Raw genomic sequence first — 18,241 nt, 5'->3', positions numbered from 1 at the left:
CTGGAATGGAAAAGCTTATCTAAAATAAGTTTACCAAGCATTTTTCATGAGATTGCATTATGAAAAGCAATGATAAATAAAAATATTTTTAAGCTTGTTTTTCAGAAAGAATATTGACACCAACCTCGTTATTAGACAAAGAATAAATAAGTTGTTATAGAAGAAAAGGTTACAACTAATATTAAAAATATAATTAAATAGCACTTAAGCACAATTTATAGCAACAAATTTAACAAACTAGCTATATATAAATATACACTGAAAGGCTTAAACTCTTAACTTATATTTCCTTGAATAATTAAAAACTGTTGAAACTTCAGACTAGAGTGAAACATCAAAAGATGCTTTATTAAAAATATTCTGCTTAAAGAGCACAAATTAAATCACAGAGCTTCTCAACAAGTTTCAAAGAATGAATGGTTTGCATTCTATATCTGGATTGATCCCCAAATGTACTCTTGTAAAAACAAAAATCCTCACCACTTACTTCCAGCCATGTTTAATAAAATTTTGCACAGCAATTTAAATTAACTAGGTTCTGTTGAACTTTGTAGACCTTTCACTGAGAATAAGACAATGCATAGCCCAGTTTCCCTTTATATGAAGTAGCTAAAATTGCTCATTCGTTGAAATTTATAGCAATGGCCTCGTGATTTAAATGTTTTCATAAGCTAATCTGAAGAGGCCCAAAACTGCAATTTACAAGAAAGTTTTACACATACAGTATATAGTGTGGTACACTGCTTTTCATTGGCTAAGACCAGCTAAGGGATTTCTTAACCTGTGAGGAAGACTTAGTGAGTGGTCAATGTGACTAAAGAAATCAAACAAACCATGCAAGATGATTGCTTTCCTTTTTCCCAAAGGAAGGTGGTGAAATTTGGTGAGGACATTATGGTGTTAAAAAAAAGTATGACATTTGTCAAATTTAAATTTTCTCTAAACTGATTAAAAATATATACTGCTTTATAATATAAGATGGCTTGCATCTGTGTGTGTGTTTTTTTTTTGTAGAACAGGAAGAAAAAAAAACGAAGTGAGTCAATTTTCCCCATTTTGCATTACTAATAAGTAATGCTTCAAAAAGTAAATGCTACTTATTCTCTCAAATTGTGAGACTACTCCAGGAGTTACTATGCATGTCACTACTAATAAGTAACACAGCAAAAGAAAACAATTATAATGGGGTGCTAATAAGCATTGATATAGTCACCTGCCTGATGGGGGGGGGACAGCATCACATTGCTAAGAAGCAACATTATACTTCTCTTCCTGAGTTATTTATTAGTAATCTTACATTTCTGAAAGACTTGTTGCATTTTCATTACACTTCATGTCATTTTTTGCCTTTTATAAAAAACATGAGTCCTCTCAAAGACATTAAAAACTTACACCGGGCTTAGGAATAATCATTTGCTCACACTGGAAACAAGTTCTCAGACCTTTTGCAATCTCTCATCTTGTGTTAAATTGTTGGATTATCACATAAGACCTAGCCTCCCACCAATGAGTTACCAATAAGCATGAAATGGCCATCTGCATGTGTGCAGTGGGTGGGTAGCACCACATTACTATCACCAATTACTAATCATTACTAATTAGTTGTCTATACATAGTGTATATACAGGTTGCAGAGAAACTCTACTGATAAACTTGAACAGGTGATAGATGGTACCAAAAGAAACATTTTTTGTCAAGTAAACATAGGTCGCAAATGAGTCGTTATAGCAGTAGAAGATATTAAAGTGTTGTAAAAATCAGAACAATGCATTCAGTTATTTAATGTCATTTAATGCATACAAATCATTTGCTGTTGCACACAAAATAGAAAAAACAATTCATAAGAAGCGCTCGAACTGGTGACTGTGATGTTCAATGCTTAACTCACATCGACGCATCATTGAATGTTGTAGGCGTTGGAAGTTCTTAGTACTGTCTTGTATCTCTGCATTTGCTGCGACAATCCATGCTATACGTTCCTCCACTGTGTCAACTGGTGTTTCATACACAAGAGTCTTCATGTATCCCCAAAAGAAAAAGTTCAAACAAGTCAGATCAGGTGACCTCGCTGGCTAGGCTACAGGTCCACCTCGACCAATCCATCAGCATGAAAGGTTGTAAGTAAGTGTGCATACAACTTTTCCAGGCTGATGGATTTTGACAGACATTTCACATCTGTCAAAATTTGGTGGTGTGCCATCATATTGGAACCACATTTGTGCTCAGACAATCAGAGGAACATTATCCAACAACTCTGGAAGTGTTTGCTCTAGAAAACACAAAGAGTCATCCATCTAAACATGCAGGCAATATGTATGGTCCAACTAAAACGTTTCCCACAATTCCAGCCCATACGTTGACACTAAACTTATGTTGGTAGCCATGTTCAACCATTGCATGGGGATTATTCTCTGCCCACACATGACTGTTGCGGCTGTTGAACAATCCCTCTTGGGTTAAACATGCATCATCGGTGTAAAGCACATTATTGGCAAAATCAGGCTGCAAGTTGGTTTCCTGTAAAAACCAGTGGGAGAACTTGACACGGTGGGCAAAGTCAGAAGGTTCTAGTGCATGCACTTTCTGGCATCTGAAAGGATGTAGTCCTGCTTCATGCACATCCCACACCAAGCGATGCAACGGCTCTTGTGCTGGCAGAAGGAGTATTAGCAAAGATCTGCAAAACCTGTTCCTCAAACAAGGTGTCCTAGCAGTGCACTGACATCCAGTATCATGCATATTCACAACGAAAGGGCTATTATCCCACAATCTTTGGTGTATCGTAGCAAATGTTGTGTGGTGAGGCAACCTTCTGTCTGGGAAGCATTCTTGATAAATCCTGCGAGCCTCTCTTCCATTTGCTGCGGCATACATTAAATAGATATCCGCCATCTCTGCAACAGTGAAATGCTCCATGTCTGTGCCCATACTAATCATAATATGACATTACACATTTATGCTATTAGTGGCAGATACACACCACTCCGAGGATCTCTCAATGTATGCATACGTTAATGGTAGTCATACGTTCGAGCACTGTGTTATGGATTGTTTTTTTCTATTTTGTGTGCAACAGCAAATGATTTGTATGTATTAAACGACATTAAATTACTGAATGTGTTATTCTGATTTTTACAATCCTTTAATAGCTTCTGCTGCTTATAGCAAGATTGTAAATGAGTCGTTATACAACTCATTTACAACCTATGTTTACTTGACAAAAAATGTTTCATTTGGTACCCTCTCTCATCTGTTCATTGTTGATAGTTTCTCTGCACCCTGTACAAGTGAAAACACATTTTGGATATTCAAGTATTACTCAATAAGGAAAAGTTGGATCCACACCAAATTTTTGATGTTCTGTTAATCCTTTGAAAGGTTTCAGATCCAGTTTCAAAACTACTCAATAACCAGTAACACATGGTTGTACTGAATGCCACTTGAGTCATTAATGCTACTTACAAAAAACAAAGCAGCGAAATTTGATACAGTAAGCCCTCAATTTTACAGACTATTGGGGATGAGAGGGTGATCTGTTATTGCCAAATGTCCCTTAAATCAAAAGTATTTTCCAAGACAGCCATTTTTACCCCCACATAATTGAAAATTTAAAGTTATTTTTGTATGTATATATTAGAAACACCGGAATAATGTTAAACAATAAAAAATAAACTTTTAAATTTACCTTGACTTTACTGGTTGATACAAAGTCAACAGAAAATAATTTATTGTGATCTTACAGTTGTCTGTAAAAACTGTATTCACAGTTGAAGTTGAGATGCTGGTGGAATGGCATTCCCAAAGCATCCAGCTAGCTTCTTACCAGATCAACTTACCTTCAGTACTGTTTTATCTGCTGGCATAAGTGAATACCAGTTGAGTGCTATTATAGAAACCACATTTAAACTAAATCTTCAAGGTTAATATTGACTGCTATATTCAGTGCTTTATACTGCCAATAATTGAAACACTTCCGTCAATACTCCTTATCCTGTGGGTCAAGGCTGCATCTGTGAGGTTCCTCTTGAAAATAATGAACCTGTATTAACTGTTGGAGTGCTACTGTCCACAGTCTATAATTTGAAATTACTGCAATACCAATGAAACTCATTATGCAGGCAAAGTTTTTTTTTCCCTTCTGTAAGCATAAAGACCATTACATTAAAGATACAAAACTTGGAGTTGTTTATTCATAATTCAAATATTACTTGCTTTTAGCCTGTCTGTAGTTATTTAATAAATGGTAGATATCAGTTGGAGATGTCATCTTTTAGAGATGCTATTTATTTGATTGTAGTGCAATACCAGTACAACTTATTGCAAAGCCAATGTTTTGTATAGAGAACAGTAGAATAGACTGCCTGTATTTATTTAAGTTTAACCTTGTTTTTGCAATATCTTATACAGTTTTTCTTCTTGCTCTATATTCCTCACAGATGGGAAAGAGATAGAGTCCAACTTCTCTAACAGCTATAATTTCTAAGCGGCACTAAGATGCACACACATACTTTCTCTTTTCATTAGTATTCTTAGGCCCAAGGTGATACACTTTAAGTGAGGTTACAATAAAGAAACTGTGCAGAGAAGCGCTTAACAATATGATAGTGAGTTCGTCTATAAACAAGCAGACACTTGCTCGCGATATGATTCCCAGTTTCCTAACAGCCCAGCAGATTTCATGAGCATCTCAGAATACACTCTGGTACTGGCTGCTTTTTTCATGTGTTATATCGAAGTTTGCAAAGTTGAGGTTTTACTCTATTAACAGTAAATCTTTATTAAAAAAATTAAATATGTAAGCATGCCTGCCGAAATAGGTGATATATGTAGTCTGGATATTTTTTTTAACCTAATGTTATTAACATATCAACATGTAGTTGCTATACACAGACAAAATGTGAGCCTGTTACCTAACATTGCTTTTTTTAGGTGAATCCATTAAATTCAAGTCCATAAACAAAAAAATTACAAATTTATGTATTTAAAAATTAACAAACTTGATTAAAAATCTGAAGAAAACAAAACTGAACAGAAAACCAAAAGTCACATCCAATTATCAGTATCAGAAAAATTCTGACTAAATCTGAAGAACTGGCTGATAAGGATATGGGGACAATAAAGAATTCTTTACTGGAACAATTATTGTTCCAGTAAAGATTCATGATTTGAAGATTAAGCTGCTGTTTGCAAGAAAAGTAATAAAAGAAATAATTAAGTAAAAGTAAAATCAAGAAAAAAAAAGAGAGAATCGACTTTTTTCAATTCAAAGGAAACAATATTTATGATATGCTCATGATTATCTCCAGTAACAATATGTAATCATGTCTAGAATTCTGAGTTTTGTACATGGGAGCATTAGCATTAGTAGAGGCATGTGATGCAAGAAAGCAAGCAAGCTAAAAAAAAAAAAAAAACTAACCTGTTTCACCTATCCATACACTCCAAAAGTTTGTCTAGCTCAGCCTTGAATTTATTTAAGCTATCAGCTTCCACCCACTGACTAAATGCAAATTTCCACACATCTATTTTACAGCTGTCTTTACTCAATTTGAATTTATGCCCCTTCAGGTGCAGAATGTGAGCAAGACAAAGAATCCCATCAGCATTGAGCTTGCTTAAACCATTCAAGGCCTTATACACCTCAATCAGATCACCTAGTCTCTAGACTTTGCAATTTGCAGAACTTAAGCCTTTCTTGGTAACAGCAACCCTTTGTTCCACTCACTAATCTCATTGCCCTTCTCTGTACAGAATAGCTCTAAATCTTTCCTAAAATGAGGACTCCAGACCTGTATGCAGTACTCAAGGTGTAGCCTGACCATTGCCTTATACAAGGGGATAATCACCTTCTTATCCCTACTAGCAAAATTCCTATATACCATTGACATTGAGCAGAAGACTTTTGCAAGAAATAACACAACAATTTTTCGTAAAGGAACTAAAGTAAACTAAGTTTTCATCTTTCACAAATTCTCTAAAAAAACATAAACCTCATATATTTAAACTAACACGGTCTTCTATTAACAACAAAACTAACAACAATAAAGTCACTGATTAAAGAGGTAATGCAGGCCCGTCTGGACACTAATGCAATTATACTGCAATCACAGCATGGATTTATTAAGGGACAGATGTGTCTAACCAATCTGATAGGTTACTGTGATGCAGTGACCAAGGAAACGGATGCTAAAAATTTTTTTCGTATAAGCTTTTGACACTGCTGCACATAAAAGACTGCTGTACAAGTTAGTGCAAAGTGGCATTAAAGGCAAGTTACTGCTATGGATAAAGGGTTGGTTATATGGAAGAAGACAAGAGTGTTAATCAACGGACATTGCTCTTCGTGCACTAATGTTATTTTTATTTATTTATTGTTATTTTATTATTTTATTTTTTTTATTAAAACCCCAAATGTAAGAGCTAATAGAACCTATAGCACTTAGTACGGTGTACTGGCTGGAGATTATTTTTAACTGTTTGTAGCACATGTTCGGAGTGCATTGAAGAGAGAGAGAGAGAGAGAGAAAGTGGTAATTATAGAAGCCAATTCAGAAGAAGTGCTCACTGAAGTATCTATAGAAAAGGCATGCAGCAAAAACATAACGCCTGTAAGACAGAGGGTGGAGAGACTTCGTTAGAGATGAGTCATTAATTAACCTAGCTGCCCTCTTCTGAATGGAATCTAGAAGTCCAACAGAGGTTTTGGGGACACCACACCAGATGTGCAAACAATATTCCATGGTAGGGCAGATTTGTGATTTATAGAGTGAACAGCCGTTTGGAAGAAAAGTAATGCCAAAAGCAAAAGAGAAAACCAACTTTCTTAGATGCAGAGGAGCAACATTTGGTAGATGACTTTCATCAACCGGTGAAATAACACCACTCTGCTTATTGGAGGCTTGAAGTGGTGAAACCCATGTTTAGTCTCTAGAGCAAAGTTTCCGGCATCCCCCTCCCCCCCCATACTTCTCCTTCAACCCATGCACGGTACTAAGTACTATAGGTTTTGATACCTTTCGTGTTTGGGGTTTTCATAAAAAAAAATATATATATATATATTTGTAATGTGCTTATGCCAAAAGAGATCAGAAGTCAGGGTAATCCCCAATAGAAATATATGATCTTGATATATATCTCTAATCCCCAATAGAGATATATGAAGATAAGCATAGGAGCAGAAGAATCCTTTTGCAAGTATAAGACAGAACTGAGTTTTAGAAGGATCGAATTCAATTTAAGTTATCTTTGTCCCACTGGAGATCAGCATTTAAGGAATTAGTAGTGAATACTCGAGAAGTTGAGCTGTTTGTGCAGGGCAAGGTTTCAAGCAGGAGGTGGAATGCATGCACTATCATCATCAGCAAAACTATGGAGAGGATTTCTGGTCAATGGAAGGTCATTAATATACAAGAGGAAAAGAGCGAGAGAAAGAAATGAACCTTGGGAACACCAGAATTAGTGTTCCCAAGTTAGAAGAATCTACCATCACCTGCAGTTAGCAGTCAGAGAGAAAATTGGATACCCAATTACAAAAAACACTTTGCAAACCATAAGATGGAAGCTTATTTAGTTAGACCTTTATGCCAAACATGATAAAAAGCCATTGAAATGTCAAGAGCAACTGCTTGAGTTTCACCAAACATTTCCATTGAATTTGTCTATAGATGGGTTGTTTGTTTGTTTCGGGATTTATTGGGCGCATCGGCAACTATGACCATAGTGCGCCAATCTATAGATGGGTAACAAAGCCAAACTATCACCAGTGGACTGGCATTAAGGGAATCCATACTGATGATCATTGAGCAGATGGAAGACTTCTAGAGTTTAGAAGTGGGCAGTTAATAGATTTCTCTATTACCTTAGAAAGAGCAGAAATGCAATGGGATAACAACTGGATGGAAGGAATGAACAAATTTCCAAGCAGAAAGGAAAACACCTGTGCAATAAGAAAGTCTAAAAAGGTGACACAGAACAGGAGTAAGCTCAGGGACACATGTTTTGAGAACAAGTGAAGAAATACTATCAGGACCTGGTGTTTTCTTGACATCAAGGCTGTTCAAATCCTTCTATCCTTTTGACAGAAGACTATAGGAGATATTGAATGGAGCATACTGGAATGGTATGAGGTGGTTTACCAAGATCATCAATACACGAGTTGGAAGAAAAGTAGGATGCTAGCAAATCAGCTTTATCTTTGGCTGAAGTGACAATAGAACCATCTGGTTTTGAGACACGTGGGAACAGAGATGGGCAAACATTGTAGCCAACAGCTTTGACAAGAGACAAGAATATCAACTATCATTTTGACAAGAAGCAAGATTTCTACTATTAGCCTGTTTAAAATCTAGTTTATACTGATAAATAACTGCTTTGTAATTGTTGAGAGCTTTGGTTTAGGATGAAAATGAACCTGGAGATTTGAATACAAATAACAGATAACAAGCTAAATAGGATATGCAACATTCTTATCTTGAACAGCCTTAGCTCGTTTATTGGGAAATGAAGGTTTAGATAAAAGATGAGTTTTTAAGGTGGAGTGTGGAATAAAGGATTTCATCCCTACAAGAATAACTTCACTGACACAATCTGAGCGAATGTTGACATCAGAAGATTTGAAATAGTAATCTGACCAAGGAAAAGAAGTAAAGAAGTCTTGCAGAGCATCCTATTTTTCATTTTTGTAATGCCAAACAATACAAGGTTGAGAATGGCCACGAGAGAAAGGCTCCATTGTAGAAGAGACCATCACAAAGTTGTGATCTGAGGTGCCTAGAGGACCACTCACCTCGACCATGTACTTAGAAGGGTTGTTTGTGAGAAAAAGATCAAGCATGTTGACTGAATGTTTAGGATCGTCTGGTATTCTGGTAAGTAAATGAACAATTTGTGAGGTCATTAGGAATTGCAAAAGCCTCTGCATCTTGACCAGCTGGGTCCGTGTGACTAGAAAATGGAAACCAGCTGGAATTGTGTACATTAAAATCACCAAGGAAAATTACGCCACTGTTAGGAAAGTTGGACTGGACAAAGTCAAGTTTCAAGTGATTAGTGGAGTTAGGAAAACAACAGAGGCAACAAATGAATTTGACAGAATTTGGTAGGGAGATTTTTAAGCTAGAGAAGATAGAAAAGAGGAGATTCCAAATTACTGCCTCTGACAGGGAATATCAGAACAGACATATACACAAGTACCATCTTTGAAGTATAAGGAATCATATAGCAAATAATTTGGACAACTGAGATGAGCAGTGGTTGAATCAACTGATAACTGGAATTCTCTCAGAAAAAGTACATGGGGTTTGGCAGACTGTAAATGGAAATTAACATCACTGAGACCACATATATTTGTAAAATGAACAAGTGCTTGGGAGGTTTAGACACAGATAACTTTGTTCTATTAGTTTGACAATTCATGATGTATTCAGTAGTAAAAAAAGGTGGGAAGACATGCTGTATGAAGTAATAACATTTATGGAATATGGCATATACATGGCAAGAATATAAACAGCTCCTTAACACAACATGGCCCAGACAATGTCACCCCCATGCATACACACTACTCAGACTCCCTCCATTCACTGTCTGGCAGAGTAGAGGCAGGGAGATTATACATTAGCTGATCTAGAAGCCTCCTAGAGAGTTACTGATGGGTTCAATCCGATGGACTATCTAGCGGGCAGCCTGCAACACATTTTAGAGCTGTAGCCTTGATATGTACAGAAGATTAGATCTTGCCATGATGTCCATCATAACCTCAAAAGCCATCAATCATATTGCATGACAGAAGAGATGAAGGGGGTTGCCAGAGTTTTGCTCTGGAGACTAACCATGGGTTCCACCACTTAAGAAAAGTGGTGGTACTGCACTGGTTGATGAGAGTCATCTGCCATCTAGTATTGCCTGGTAACACAGAGGGGTGGCATTCCTCCATGTGATGTGAGCACCACACCTTGACCTCTGCTTATGTCAGTTCCCACCCACGTGGTCACATCCAGTAAGCTAGGAGCTGTATTTCAGGATTTGCACATGGAGGTTATACCTAGAGTTATTAAAAGTCCCACCATTGTGCAGACACAAGCGGAGGATTTGGCTGTCAAAGACCGACTGGACTTCACCAAAATTAGGTCCAATTGACCTGTCACCCGAATATCAGTTCCATCAGCATTTTAAGACTCCCAGGTAGCAAGCCCTGCTTGGCATACCTGATAGAATATCTGAAACAGCCTCATTGGACCAAATTAGTGGAGTCCCCCTAGGGTTTGATGTTTTCTATATTTATCAATGATATTGATGAAGGCATATCAGGCTTAATGTCCAAGTTTGCAGATGAGACACAAAGGTTGACAGGGTGGTTAATAACAGGAATGATGGTATGCTACTGCATCATAAAATACTGCATCATAAAAGTTAGACAGATGGACTAAGAAATGGCAACTGAGGTTTAACATTGACAAATGCAAAGTACTGAATATGGGTGGCATAACTGTAAACCCAGAATAATGTACTAACTGTATGGTATTACACTCAGGATAGTGGAAAATGAAAAAGACCTGGGGGTAATTGTGCAGTTAGATATAATAATTCATTGAGCAGTGCAGACAGACTGCCAGGACAGCTGATGGGGTTTTGTCAATGATATACAGAAATTCTGCTAATAGGAATAAGGTGATGGTGATTATCCCTTTGTACAAGGCCATTGTTAGGCTACATCTTAAGTACTGCATAAAGGTCTGGAGGCCTCACTTTAGGAAGGATGTAGATCTGCTGGAACGGGTACTTGTTTGTTTGTTTGGTTTTTTTTTTTTTTTTAGGAGCATTAGCAACTAAGGCCATATTGCTCCGGGATATGCGATGATCATTCCGTGACCTTTCTGCATCCTCCGTATTTGGTGGTGATGGGCTCGAACCCCGGTCTAATCAAGAAGCATGTGCTACGCACTGCTGCTCCTTCCCACCTGGCTATGGAGGTGCTGTGGAATGGGTGCAAAGAAGGGAAATCAGATTGGTGAAGGGAGCAAAATGGTGCTCTTACTATGAAAGACTTCAGTTCTGCAATTTCAGCATCTGGAGACTATGACTAGGCACCTGTGGGGATATCTGACTGAGGTGTTTAAGGTTTTAAATGGATTGAGTAAGCTAAATTTTAATGACATTCTTCCTCTTATTGGGAAAACAGACAAGGGGGAGTAAATTCAAGTTGAGACAGGATGGTGGCAGGGCAGATGTGCGGAAGTTTGCATTCAGCCAGCAAGTGGTTGATTGTTGAAACAGGCTTCCATCTGTTGTTGTGAAGTGGATGGTTTGAATAAATTTAAGGTAGAACTAGACAAATTCTTGATGGGTAAAGTGTGTAGTTTTTTTTTCCTAGCTGATGCTATATAAGCTTGCTTTCTTGCATCATTTGCCACTACCACAATGCAAAAAAAACTATCTGATATTATTAAACCCTTGATATTTATTATTAGGGCTTTAATTTTTTTAAATGACTTAAGTGTTTGTCTATAATATAAATATCAATAAAAATAAATAAGAAGCAACAAGGGCCAGTGTTACAATCAGGTGCATTAGATAGCAAGTTTAACTAACAGCTTAATATATTTAGCAATAAGAATAACAGTAGATAGCATTCAGGAAATATAGTCACATACTGAAGAGCAATATCCCAGTTTGTCTGAAACGTAAAATAATGAACTAATGTATACTCCCCACCATGACTTATGGAAGTGAAACTTGGGCACTCACCAAAAGAATGGAAGAGAAGCTAAGAACTACACAGCGAAGAATGGAACGAATTATATTGGGAATCAGACTGTTAGATAAGAAGAGAAACACATGGATTAGGCAGCAAACTCAAGTAAAGGACATTCTTATCAAAACTAAAGAACTAAAATGGTCTTGGGCAGGACACATAGCTCGAAGACATGATGACAGATGGACTAAGAAAATAACAGAATGGTACCCAAGAGGAGCTAGAAGAAAACCTGGAAGACAAAGGCGGAGATGGATAGATGAAATTCATGAGTTTTTGAGTAGTAAATGGATGGCCAGTGCTCAAAACAGAAAGAACTGGAAAGTTGCTGGAGAGGCCTTCATCCTGCAGTGGATTGAAAATGGCTGATGATGATGATAACAGTCTAATGACAGCCATAAACAAAGGTAAAACTAATTATTGCATGCTTCTACTGGAACATACAATGACCTGGTAAGTTGGGGGGCTTTACAAGACCCAGGTCAACGTGGGAGGAGTAATTATATGAACTTATATTATACGCTAATACTAGGAGAAAATAAAAAATTTAATATGTAATTAATATAAATTAATATTAATTAAAATAAAAATTTTATAGAAATTAATACTATGCTGGCACACCTATGGCCATTATGATTACTTCAATGCATAATGAAATATTTTCTACAAATTTCTGATAGAAAGCTAGTAGTATTATGTTCCATTCCCTCAAAGCACTCCTTTGTAAACTCTATTAACAAAGAGGGTTGTCATAGCTGTATCCTAATTCAGCATTTCAATTCATCTGAAAGATGCTCAATTGAGTTGACATAGGTTCTCTTCTTCTGCACGTTCATAATTCTGGTTTTGTTACATGGATGCTACAGGTTCTATTTTACTAAACCAGTTTTTGAAGCAAAATTTTATGATTTTTGCAGCATAATTTTGTGAGAACATCAGTCAGGTGTGGCATGCCCACTTTTGCAACTTTTTGTGTAGTGGTCATACTATCCTCCAAAGGTGTCTACACAAAAAAAATAATAAAAAATATCTATCTACTGTACATATGTGTAGTGTGTATGCATATATATACACACACAGTTGGTCCCCATGTATGCATATATATACACACAGTTGGTCCCCACTATAACATGGTTTACTCAGTGCTTGCTTACTATATCACTCCATCAGAGTTGCAATCTATTTCCCTGGAATAATTCTATTCACTCCAAACACCTCGGGAGAAGCTACCCAGTAGGTGGTATTTGGTTGTTTGGAGAGACACCACTAAAAAAAAAAAAAAAAAATTAATATGCTTTCAATTTTTCACTCAATTGCAATTTACAATGCTTGCCTTCAAAAGTGTGGTCTTTGATTTCAACTGACTTTTACCAATGCTGTAATTAATGAGAAAATGGCTGAATTGCCATCCAAACTGGAAATGTTTTACAACATTTCCAATTTATGACAAGGAAGAAATTTTTTAAGTGTCTCTTTATTGCCCTAAAACATATGTTTCTTATTCATGGGTAATTTGCATCTATTAATTTTCTGTAGCTGTTTGTACTAGCACATGTTTCCTGTGTCCATGACTGTAAAATGCTACAATCGTTCAATCCTATAGGTGGGAAATAAATTAAAGCAGTCACTACACCATTTCTTGCTATTATAAAAATATACATCCTCTCACCAGATGGTGTTATGAGGGAGCACCTCTTCAGTGGTTCTAATCAACTGAATTTTATTTAAGTGTTGTTCACAAAACTTTTCATTAGGATTTGTTTCCTCACCAGGGGTTTCTTTTAGCTGCACACTGCTCTGCTCAGAAACGTTTTCAGTTAGTTCATTTATATGTTGTTTAAATACATTTTGTGTCGAGTGACTGATTCTATAAGTAGTTTCAACTTCTCTCTCTGTTTTTTTTTAATATATATATAATATAAATAGCCTCAAAGAGATCAAATGAGTTAGCCATACTAATAACAAGAAAAAGGTGAAAAACTTTCATTGGAAACTAAATTGTACATTCTAAAAATTACTGGGTTTGGGAAAGCACTAGAGTTACAGTACATTCAGTGGTTTTTGGGAAATCTGAAAATTAACAGTATTGCAATTTATTATTATAAATAATGTAAAATAATTTAGTATACATATAAGGTTCTGCAATTTTAAGATAAGTTTTCTTGCAAATTTTATTGAACATATACTGCGTTTATGTTTTATGGTATAATTTAATTATGCAATAAAACAATTTAATAATTTTAATCAAAACAAAATTTATTATTCAATAAAACAATATAGCGTGCAGTCTATAGTGTGAGAATACACTACAGCATGCGGGTTACTGGCACTAAGTTAGGTTACTTTAGGCTCCAAATTCAGCATGGATTAGACCAAAAAATAATGTTTAGTGTACGTTACTGTACACTCTATAGTAAAAAAGATTAGGTTGTTCACACCACCAAATTTGGGATGGAATCTAGCAAAAGACGGTGTCCATAATGTTTAATATGCACTGTTTTTTGCTTGAAACCGTCCTGAATTTGGTGGCTTAAACTAACCTGACATTTTTACAGTAGTGGTATAGTGTAACATGATCAAGTTTAACCCACCAAATTCGGTGCAGATTAAAGCGAAAAACGGTGCATACTAAACATTATGGTCACTGTTTTTCATTAGAACCTGTCCCAAATTTGGTGGTGTGAACTAACATAGCCTAACCTTTTTTAGTATAGTGTACAGTAACGTAAACGAAACATTTTTCAGTCAAATCCGTCTCGAATTTGGAGCCTAAGGTAACCTAACTTAGTGCTGGTAGCCCGCATGCTGTGGTGTATTCTCACACTATAGTGTCCAGTAGACCACACACTATAGTAGCACCAAACAATTAATATTGTTATATATAGAAAAATGATGCCCTAAAATCAGGCAAAAACACTGGTCATACTAACCAGTTAAAATTATTTACAATTATATCCCATGGATAAATCTTCCCCATTTAAGACAGATTCATTTAGCACCCTGTGTTTGCAGACCCAATTAAGAGTGCTAGGTGGGCAACACCAATCTCTCTCTCACTCTCTCTCTGTTTTTATTTTTTAATTTATAAATAGTACATACCATATGTGCAGAAATGTGTTTACATATTTTTAGTTTTGCACACCTAACAACATGTAAAATATGAGATAAACTCGAAAACAGAAGTAACTTATATATATTCATATTTTTTAAAACTTGTGTACATATACAAAATGTATAAATGCAAAAATATGTACACACATGTAGGTTTGAATTTCATGCCCTAACCTAATTTATGAGCAGGTGGTTGACTGCTGAAACAAACTACCATCAGTCGTTGTGGAAGTTAATAGCTTAAATAAATTCAAGAAAGAACTGGACAAGCTTTTGGAAAAAATGGATGGGTGAAATGGGAAGTGGTTTTTTTTTTTTTTTTTTTGTTTTTTTTTGGCTGATGCTGTATAAGCTGACTTTCTTGCATCATATGCATCTACTAATGCTAATGAACCAGAAAGTGTTTACATTTTATATTTGTCTGGTTTGTTTTTTTTTTTTAATTTTGAACAGAATAAAAGTTTTGTTTTGTTGAAAATTAAATTTTTTGTTAATGCATCCATTACTAAAACCCATGCAATGATATACTACAAGCAAAATTCTACTGATGGGCTAGTTTCCACGCATTGAAACCCATATACTTGGTCCATACCACAAGAAACATTCTCCCACCTTCCGCTTCCCAAGGCTAGGTTTCCAATGATCCATAATACAGGTGAAGTAAGCCTAGCACTATGCAACTGACAGTGTGCATTTGTTTTTGTTATCAAAGGCACATGGAATGTCGCTTTCTACATGTTGTAGAAACACAGATTTGATTATGACCACTTGCAGCTGCAGGCTCAGATTCAGTAACCAGCCATGTCACGGCACATCAGATACTATCAGTCAGTATTTTATGGCTGGTTTTATGACATTGAAGTGCTCTTTGAACTTCCATTTCATCAGCATACTACACTAGACTGTTGAAATAATGGCACATTGAGATTGGATGTTTATATACAGCATAATGCCTTGCAATGCTGAAAAACAGATAACAGCAAGTCACATGATTACTGTATTGTTTATTTTCACCATTTTTAAAGTGAATTCTGCACTGATATCACCGATTATACCTCTGTTTTACATTTATTTTAAATTAAAAACCCCTCACTATGGCTCCTAAAGTTAATAAATTTCAAGTTGAGAAATACAGAGTACATTTCAAGTACAGAGAAGAAAAGAAGAACATTAAAGCTTAGGGACAAACTTAACATAATCCAAACTATTACATCAGGGTCACGTGGAAAGTTAATTCATATACCCATGTGTATTGTGTCTGTAAATTGCATTCGTTCTCTAGTTGATTTGCCTAATGAAAAACCCCAGTTTCTGGGGACAAAACATTGCTATCTACACTTGAGACTAACTAACTCGGCCATGGAGTGAAAAAGGCCCATAAAAGTTCCTCACTTCATCGACAGGATTCGAACGGGCCTTTTCCACCAGGTGTGGGGGAGGATGGTGATGATATCACTGTGCTACCGTGCAGACTAAACTTGATATAATAAAGAAAATAGAATGGGGCATAAGCAGGAGTGTATTAATAGCAGAATATAACATTGGATCATCAACGTTTTTATGTGCAGTTAATAAAATTGCATTCTTAATCTCTCTATTTGTTATTTAGCCTCATTATCTCTGCATTAAATATAATAAAAATAAAACTTTATAGATAACAGAAAAATCGAAATAGCACCTTGAATCCCGAAGGTGCCATTATTCTGAAAGTCTACTGTATAAACTATCAATACAGTAATGTTTAATTCCTGAACAGCATGCACGACATTTCCCCAAGGTGACAACCAACTATGGTTCCCCTCTGAAGCTCTGTTAGTTCCTTCTGTACCAAATATTTGCACATTTTGTAGTCACACTCAATTTCCTACAGTAAGAGGAGTACTCCATTAATTTACAAGGATAGAGAACATGAATTCCTTTTGGCAATACCAACGTCAATCATTTGGAAAAATAAGTTTTCAGTTTAATATAGAGCAAAATGTAGTTATAGATATTGGTAAATTTCTCTAATAGGTTAAACTCACAATCTTTATGCTAAAAACATACAGCACTATGAAACACTGTGCTCCTGGATATCCAGGAGACCAGATGTGACAGTTAATGATGGGGAAAAGAACAGCAAGGAACATAATATGAGCCAAAATTATGAGAGCATCCTTGGATTCAGGAAAGGTCCCACAGACTGGAGATGTGCAAATGTATCCCCAATTCACAAAGGGGAATTGAAGGGTGACACGAGTAATTACAGACCAGTTAGTTTAACTTCTGTTCTGGGTAAAATAATGGAGTCACTGGTTAAAGATGCATTGCTGAATCATCTAGACAAGACTGCAGCAATAATTCAAACACAGCATGGGTTTGGTAAGGGAAAGTCTTGTCTGACAAATTTGATTAGATATTATGATGTGGTTACAAAGGAACTGGATGCAAAAAATAATTTTGATATCATATACTTGGATTTCAGGAAAGCTTTTGATACTGTTGGCCATGGAAGACTACTGTACAAATTGGAGCAGTATGGTATTAAGGGTAAGTTGCTACAATGGATAAAAGGATGGTTAAGTGGGAGAAGACAGAGGGTGGTAATCAATGGATGCTGCTCTTCGTGGACTAATGTTATTAGTGGAGTCCCACAGGGCTCAGTGTTGGGTCCACTGTTGTTTTGTATATTTATCAATGATATTGATGAAGGTATATCAGGCTTAGTGTCGAAGTTTGCACATGATACAAAGGTTGGCAGGGTTATTAATGACAGTAATGGCAGTGTGCTACTACAACAGGATCTAGAAAATTTGGGAAGATGGGCTGAGAAGTGGCAACTGAAGTTTATCATTGACAAATGCAAAGTACTGCATATGGGAAGAAGTAACTCCAGAAGAATGTACCAACTGTGTGGTACTACACTTAAGGTGGTAGAAAATGAAAAAGACCTGGGAGTAATTGTGCAGTCATAGTTTTATGAGCAATACAGACAGGCTGCCAGGGAAGGTCATGGGGTTTTGTCAATGATATACAGGAATTTTGCTAGCAGGGAAAAGGAAGTGATTGTCCCTCTGTATAAGGCAATGGTCAGGCCACACCTTGAGCACTGCGTACAGGTCTGGAGGCCTCATTTTAGGAACGATGTAGATTTGCTTGAGTGTGTACAGAGAAGGGCAACAAGATTGGTGAGGGGAATGAAGGGTTCCTCTTACCAAGAAAGGCTTAAGTTCTGCAAATTGCAGCGGCTGGAGACTAGACACCTGTGAGGTGATCTGATTGATGTGTATAAGGCCTTTAATGGGTTTAGAATGCTGAATTCTGAAGGGATTCTTCCACTTCTTCAGTTTACGAACCTAAGGGAACATAAATTCAAATTGAGGAAAGACAGATGTAGAATAG

At 36.4% G+C, this 18,241-nt stretch overlaps 1 protein-coding gene across 2 annotated transcripts in view; it reads right to left on the bottom strand.

The window, feature by feature from the left end:
* The window catches only part of LOC150088665 (ectonucleoside triphosphate diphosphohydrolase 5-like), a 188,671-nt gene that overhangs the window by 114,279 nt on the left and 56,151 nt on the right, over positions 1 to 18,241 (bottom strand). The window lies entirely within an intron of this gene.

The sequence above is a fragment of the Mastigoproctus giganteus genome, chromosome 3 (genome assembly GCF_048544385.1).
Source record: "Mastigoproctus giganteus isolate SK-2022 chromosome 3, ASM4854438v1, whole genome shotgun sequence".
NCBI classification, from domain to species: Eukaryota; Metazoa; Arthropoda; class Arachnida; order Uropygi; family Thelyphonidae; genus Mastigoproctus; species Mastigoproctus giganteus.
The sequence above is the reverse complement of the archived record's forward strand: the minus strand, read 5'-3'. Positions and strand labels throughout refer to the sequence as shown.